This window comes from Furipterus horrens, unplaced genomic scaffold, assembly GCF_987537825.1.
Source record: "Furipterus horrens unplaced genomic scaffold, mFurHor1.1.pri manual_scaffold_2, whole genome shotgun sequence".
Classification (NCBI taxonomy): domain Eukaryota; kingdom Metazoa; phylum Chordata; class Mammalia; order Chiroptera; family Furipteridae; genus Furipterus; species Furipterus horrens.
The window spans coordinates 210419725-210427906 of record NW_028327172.1 but is presented as its reverse complement, the minus strand read 5'-3'; positions in this window follow the sequence as shown (position 1 = coordinate 210427906).

Sequence of the window (8182 nt, the reverse complement as noted above, 5' to 3'; positions counted from 1 at the left end):
ACTTTCTCACATAGGCTTTCGATTTCTTGCTCTTCCTCTTCTCCTTCTGGCATCCCTATGGTTCGGATGTTGGCACATTTAAAGCTGTCCCAGAGTTTCCTAAGCCTCTCCTCATTTGTTTCAATTCTTGTTTCCTCATTCTATACTGATTGACTGTTTTTTTCTTCCTTATGTTCCCAATCATTGATTTGAACCCCAGTTTCCTTCCCTTCACCATTGGTTTTGTGTGGATTTTCCTTTGTTTCACTTAGCTTAGCCTTCACTTCTTCCCTTATGTGTTTGCCATACTTAAGCATATCTGTCAAGCCTGTGAGCATCTTTATCACCAGTGTTTTGAACTCTACATCTGTTAGGTTGGCTATCTCCTCATCTGTGAGGTTGGCTACCTCTTTGTCACTTAGCTCTCCTACTGGAACCTTGATCTGTTCCCCCTTTTGGGTCATACTTCTCTGTCTCCTCATCTTTACAGGCTCCTGTGTTTGTTTGCCTCTGTGTCTTAGGTAGAGCTGTCACACCTGTTACATTGTAAGGGGTGGAGCCTTAGGCATTTGTCAGTACAGGGTAAACTGTTTCACCATGTTGTGGTGCTGTGGGGGGGGGGTGGTCTGAAAGGTAACGATGCCTCTTGTTCAGCACTTGCCCATTTTCCAGGCACTTCTCCCACTTCCATATGGGACTGGCACCTCTCTAGCTGCTGCCCTGGCTGTTGTTTCCAGAATGGGTGGGTCTGCAGATGTTCTAGGACCATGTGGCCCCCACAAACAAATGGACTCTGCTGAGAGACTGGCAGCCCCAACCCCCACTGGTTTACACAGTCAGAAGCAATGAGGCTTGATTTTCCCTGGCACCAGAACCTTTAGTTGTGTGTTCTAGTCTGGTGCTGGGAGCACTCCCCAGCTGTTCCTCCTGACTTTTAAAAACATGTGATTGTGCTTTCTGCCGGCCTGCCGCCATCACCGCTGCTGCCGCCACCACCGCTGCTGCCACCACTACACTGCATCCTTTCTGCCCCAGCTCCACCCCTCCTACCTGTCTGGATGAGTATTTCTTCTTTATGTCTTCTTTTGTTGGACTTCCATGCAGCTCAATTTTCTGGAACTTCTGGTCGTCTCTAGTTTTGAGGTAGTTGTACTCCTTCTTAGTTGTGGGAGGAGATGCAGTATGTCTGTATAGGCCTCCATCTTGGCCGGAAGTCCTCCCTTCCCTTTCTATCTGCTAAAATCATACTTACCCTCATGGACCCAACTCCAAATATTCCTTCTCTGCAAGGCTCTCCTGATTCTGTAGGTGGATTGAAAACTCCCTTCTCTGTGCTCCAACGACTTGGAACACAACTTGGAGACATCATTTCCCTCTTTCTAGCTACATTACACTTCATGCCAGACCATCTGTCTGCCTCTCTCTTGACATGGACATTGCATCAACTTCTACTCTGTGTGTCTTATAACAGCTTCACATAGTAGGTGCTCCATGAATGTCTGCAGGGTCCATTTGTTCATCTACCATGGGAAGAAAACTAATCATGGGTGGACATCAACTGTATGTCAGGCATTGTGCCGTGTGCATTACATAGAATGCCTCCTTCATCCTTATAACTGGTCTATTAGACAGACAGACAGATAGGTGGAGGCTGCTCATCAACCCCATATAGCTCTTCTTCCCTTCATTTAGTAACAGAACTTTTGAATTTTAGTTGGACGCATGGCTGCCAAGGATGACAAGTATACTTCCTAGCCTCCCTTTTCTCTGTGATCATGTGATATGTGCAACTTCTGACTTAAGCACTTGAAAGGAAGGAACATGCATTCCTGGAAAGGGGGGGACCCTTCCCTCCTGGTGGGTATATGGTAAAAGATGTGGCTCTGAGCCATCCCCAGCTGGACATGGCTGGATATCCCCTGGGTGGGGCTGGAGCCACCTGGACAGTTACTGAGAGAGAAATGAACACCTGTGTTATATAGCCATGGGAATTTGTGGCCATTTCAACAGCAACCAAACCTGTGTCTGTATCAATGTGGGTAGGTTCTGTTGTGTTTATTTTGACATGGAGAAATTCTGGCTCAGAGCATGTAATGAAGAACTTGTGTTAGGCCAACCAGCAGTGAGAGGGTCTGAAGCAGTTCTATCAGGTTCCAGAAGTCACTCTGGCGGCCATCATGCTCTTGTGACTGGGAGTTGGGAGGACAGATCCACCGTCACCTGCATGTGTACTGGAGCAGCTAACACTCCCGAGGTGGTCGGTGAATCAAAGGCCTCTCCCACACTCTGCTGTTCCCTTCCTGGGAGTTTGTGATGCATTATTTTGGGGTCTACTCACAGGAGATGGACCTGGCATTGTTCACCTGAAAATGAAACCCACCATCTCATTCCTGCTGCTCAAAGAACTTCAGGGTTCCTCACCACCAAGTCTAAGTTTCTAGCCTGGCCTTTCGGGGTCTCCTTCCTGGAACTTTCATTTCAGGACAGCTTTGATCTCCTTCCCTAAAGACATCTGTACTGCCCACAGTCTGGGGACACCAACCCTTTGGGCCGTGTAAGAACACTGCAGTTGGAGCCTGATGACCTTAACTATAAAACTAAAAATAATGGAAACCATCTCACAAGTTCATTGTAAAGATTGAATAAAACAATGTGTGTATAAGGTCCCAAATTCCTTTCTAGACAGGAACTAGGAAGATTCCCCAGGGCCTGGGATGAGCGCAGGATTCTGGTTCTTGAAGTTCAAGTAGGGAGCTCCTTGGTCAAAATTCTTAATTACAAGTATCACCCATCAGCCCCAGATAGTTCAGCAGACATGGGTAGTATTAAAGGATTTTAGGTTACTCACAAAACCTTCCTGAGAGAGCCAGAGAAGCAAGACTGGAGGTCACACCAAAGTCCCACCCAGAACTACTCCAAGGGAGACCTCACTGCAGCCTGTCTGGGCAGAGACAACTCAGAGAATACCTGTGATGTTCACACCTGGATGCTTCTAGAATTTCTGCCACTGCTGTCTGAGGAAGTTAGTGCCTTTGGCACCCCTGAGGCTAGAATGGATCCTGAGTGGCACCTGCCGTTTTAATCCACTGTGCTCACAGATGAACAGATGTATCCAGAAGTTAGTACATCTGGTAGGTAGAGTTTTGGCCATATGTTTGTGTTCTAACTGCAAGGGAGGTTGGAAAATTGAGTATCTGTGTTAAATTCAGACTCGTGGCTTTAAATCTCCTCAATGTGCTGGTGACATCCAAATGAATAAATGTAGTTCAGGCCTTCTACTGTATGTTCAATAGTGTAGCCAATATTCCCCTTCGGATGCCTCATAGATATTTCAAACTCCACACCCTGCAAACTGAGCTCCTGAATATAGTCACTGTGGAAGACTGAGCCATGGCATCCAAATATCCAGGTCCTAGTTCCTGAAACCAGTGACTTCACCTTATAAGTGAGGCTTTTGCGAGCGTGATTAAGCTGAAGGGTCTTGAGGTCAGAGTTTATTCTGGATTATCTAGGTGAGCCCTAAAAGTAATCATAAGTGTCCTTCTGAGAGGGTGGCTGAGGGACATGGACATAGGAGAGGAGGAGAAATCCACATGATAGTGAAAGAGAGATCAGAGCAATGTGCTTTGAAGATCAAGGGCAAAGAAACAGATTCTCCCCTCAGGAGATTCCTCAGGAGGAACAAGCACCGTGACACCTTGGCTTCAGCCTGGTGAAACTGGTTTCTGACTTCTGGCCTCCAGAGCTGCAGGAGAGTAAACTTGTTTGGTTTGGGGGCCACTAAATTTATTTCAGCAACAACAAGAAACCGACACACCCCTGAACTTGGTCTACTCATAGTCTTCCGTTTCAATTGATGATACGCCCACGTTTCCAAAAATCCCCAAACGCCCTTCCAAAAGCCTTGAGCTTTCCTTCTCTCACCCCACATCAGAAAGTCCTGCTGGGTCAGTTTACAAAACTGCTGAACAATCCAGTCCTCTGTGACCAGCCTGGTTTGAGCTGCTGTCGTCTGTCACCTGGATGATGGCCTTGAACCCTACTGAGTCTCCCTGCTTCCACCTTGCCCCGCCCCATGGCCTCTTTGAAACCCAGCTATTAGAGTTAATGTTTTATTTGTTATTAGGGACATTTTTCAAACATACATGAAGTATGTACAGTATTCCCTCACGTATCGCGGGTGTTGCATTCCAGACCAGCCCCGTGATAGGTGAAAATCCGCGAAGTAGGAACCTTACATTTGTTTTAGTATTTATATATATTTTAAGGCTTTATAAACCCTTCCCACACACTTATAAACTGTTCCCAGTCCCTTATTAACCTTTCCCAGTCCCTTTTAAACCTTTTCCACACTTTTATAAACACTACTTATGTTCTTAAAGATATTCTACACTCTTAAACCTACGTAGCTTTAACAACATACATATACAATACTGCAAAGTCCTGTGATATACCAAAAAATCCGCGATAAATAATTAAATATAATATTTGTAAAAACCCCATGACACAGCGAGGCTGCGGTAAGTGAACTGTGACTTACAGAGGGACTGCTGTATGGTCCTTTAAAAACTCAGTCGTCTCACTTGTGTGCTTGTCACAGTCCTGCAATCCTATCCACGTCGCTGAGTAGGAGCCGAACAGCCTCCCGCCTCTCCCACTCCGCCCCCCACTTCTCTGGTTTCTTTTCTGGCTCCCTTTGCTTTCACCGAGCCTCAGCCAGCGTGAGCTCCCGGGACAGGCCAGGCGCTTTCCCGCCTCGGGGACTCAGCCCCCACGGTTCCCTCTGGCTGCAAGTCCTTCCCTAGCTGCCCACGGGGCTGCCTCTCTCCCTCCTGCATTTGCTCATGTCTCACCTCCATGAGGTTACCTTGACCTCAGTATTTAAAATGACAGCCTGCACCATGAGCTCTAACTCTGTGACACCCCTCGTGTGGTTCTATTTTTCTTTTGTATGGTGTTTAATCCTCTTCTGACTTATCTGCTTATTGAGTTTCCTCTGTATTGCCCAACTCCCACCTGTTAGAACGTAAGCTCCAGGTGGGCAGGGACCTCTACCGGTTTTGTTCACGGGTGGGTGGGTCCCAAGAACCTAGAACAGAGCCTGCAGCCTGGTGGGCACTTAGGAATGAACGACTGAATGGATTGGTGACAGGTTTCTAGCCAGGGGAGGCACAGACTTGAGACAAGGAAAGATCCAAGGTGCTCAGCAGGCCCTGAGGGCTAGTGAGAAGTGCCACCTCATTCGTCTTACACATCCCACAGCAGGAGAGGTAAACTGAGGCACAGGTGCCAGAGTGGCACCCCTTTCCTGCTTCAGGAATGGCAGTGTACTGTGCAGTGGGTTTGCAAACATGAATATTACATGATCTGTATCCATATAAAGTGTACAGTCTGCTCGAGGAGACAAGGAGTAAAGCCATCAAGACGTACATTAAACCATAATGTGTCAGGCTTCCAGCCAAGTACCCGGGTGTCTCCACCTTGTTTCATCCCAACCACATTCCTGCAGGGTGGGCAATTGGACCCCCAGTGAGGCTGAGGTTCAGAGAATGTGAATCAGGCACAGAAAACAAAGGAAAACAAAACTATGTTTCTATTTGTGCATGAAAATGGGCGTAAATGATAGAAAGCATTGTGAGAAGGTGACTTCCAAATTGCTAACCGTGGTCACTTCCAGGCAAGGGAAAGAGAACTGGAAAAGATAAAAGGAGACTCTTGTTATTACTGTATTTAGTTTGGTATTATTTATTTTCTTAAAAAATGAAAATAATTGTATCTTGTATAAATCAGTTAATTATCTAAAAGCCAGACAAAACATCAATTTTCAATGCCTCAGGTTTGGGACATGAACTGAATCAGAAATGCAAAGGTAGAAACTGTCCAGCAGGAGGAGCCCTAGTAAAATTTGTGGGCTGCTGGAGATTCCTTTAGCCACAAGGGTGGCTAACTGTGCCACAGGCCTGAGCTATACAGCAGACACCCAGTGGCCTCATCAGGAAAGCTGGTGGCCTTGGCAACTGGCCGGACATGTGGTGGGTACCAACTCCTGCCGCAGCAGGGGCGGGACTAACCCTGCTCATTGCTGCATAATGAGCCCCTGGCCCACGGCTCGGCTCGGCACATAAAAGTTGCTCAATAAACATTCAATGAATGAATGATTGTTTTCTGCTGTTGACCTATTTTTTAAATCCTAGATTTGCTCCACCACTTTTTGAGGACCAAATGTGTTAAACCTTCTGAGACTTCCCAGCATGCCCTTACCCAGGCTATGCACACCAGGTAGCGTTACCTCCTGAAGCTCCTTATAATGCTTCCAGCTCCCCAGCCCTGCAGACACCAAGGCACCTGATCCAACAGTGGGTTCCTCCCTTGAAGTCAGAACACTCTGGGGGGCCAGGATGGATCAGGACACTGCGTACACATGCTGTGGGCGTGGCTGCGAACTAGGTTCAGCTGATTGGGCTAAGTAAACACACTCTGGGAAGGAAGACTGTTAGGGGAACGAAACCTAAGAGGAACTGGAACATTGTGGAATGTGCCCTGGGGTGACCACTGATGTGAACTGTAAGAGTGGGGTGAACCTCTTGGAGAAACTCTACCCAATGGGGTTCCATCAAACCAGGCGGCTTGCCATAGCCCAGATGTGCTCCCCTTTCTCACTCCTTGGGGTCTTAACACGCTGGTCTCTCTGGATTGATTTCCCTTCTTGTTCTGCCATCTGCTTGGCAGAGTTGAAGGCCCATCTTGAGCTGAATCCTCCGGCACCCTCCCCCGTCGAAGCCTGGCTGTTCTTTACTTCTCTGCTCTCCCAGCCATCTGTGAATTCCCCTAACGTGGCCCAATTCCACTGTCTGGTCATCTTTTGGGGCTGTGGCTTCTTTGAAGACTTCCCCATCTTTGCACCTCTGGCCTGGCCAGGCCTGGAGGAAGTGCACATTCCACTTGTGGTTTTAATGAGAGGATGGATACGTGAGTGAACTTCAGAGAGGAAAGCGCAGGGTGGGGAATATTTTAACTTTCTTTCCATGGGAGTTTTGGGGGTGGTCGGGGTGGTACGAGAGAAGGTTAAAAGCATTCTGTGCCATACTTTTCTGTACTTATGCTATATTTCAATAAAATCTTTGAAATGGGTGATGGATTACCAGTGTGGGAGAGGAGAGGGGAGGCAAATGGCCTAAGACCTTGGGGTACCTGGAAAGGAAGAGAGAAGGTCCCAGCTGATTTCCAATTCACAGTTAGTCTCCGGGCGGCCAGATCCTCAGGCTGATCCCACGGGAGCCCCGACCAAGGGCATCCCAGCCAAGGGTGTCCCTTGGGCCAAGCATGGAGGACGCCTTGTCCCCTGCCTTTGGGTTGCCGGGTTACCAGTCCACTTAGTCACTCACAGCACACTGGCCTCGGACTTAATGAGATGCTGCCATTTTGCGTTCTGCAGGGAAAAAAAATGGTTTCCTTCTTAAAGCATTTTTTAAAAACCTTACTTTTATCTGAATATAAAAGTAATGACAAACTGCTCCCTTGAAAACTTTAAACAATACAGAAAAATAAATATCCTGTGTTGTGTTACATGCAAAGCAGACTTTTCTGCATGTCTATTAAACACATACTCGTATTTATATGTTTAAATGTATGAGGCTATGTTTGGCGTCAGGAATGCAATTGAGAACAGAATCATTAAACTGCAGCTTTTAGGTTTTTGCACATTAAAGTGCTGATTTCAAACATAAAGTTGGCCTCCTGCTTCTGACCCATTTCCCCTCCAGCCTGACTTCTACAACGCTGTCTGAACAAGCACCCTAAGTCAGGATCCTGATTGCAAACCCCCTCCTTGCAGTAGGTCAGAATCATCAGTGCAAAATAAAACCCAGCATTCCAGATCTTACCGTTCGCCCCCAAACTGCCTTCCTAGTCTCGGTTCCCAGAGACCCTCTCTGCCTCCCAGGTGCCTTCTCCCAGTTCCCCGTTCTCAACATCAGCCTCCCTATTCTGTGCCTTTGCTCGCTTCCTCCTTGAAGCCCCACTTTGTCCGAGTTTCAGATGCATTTGCTTTTACGTCTTTCTTGAGGACAGTGCCCTTATCCCTTTGTCTCTGTGTCTGTCACAGTGCTTCACCCTGACCGACCGTGACCCAGTGGACATTTGGTACATGAAGGAATGAACACCGAATTTGCATTTAATGGAGTTCACGTGCATAAAGAACCCA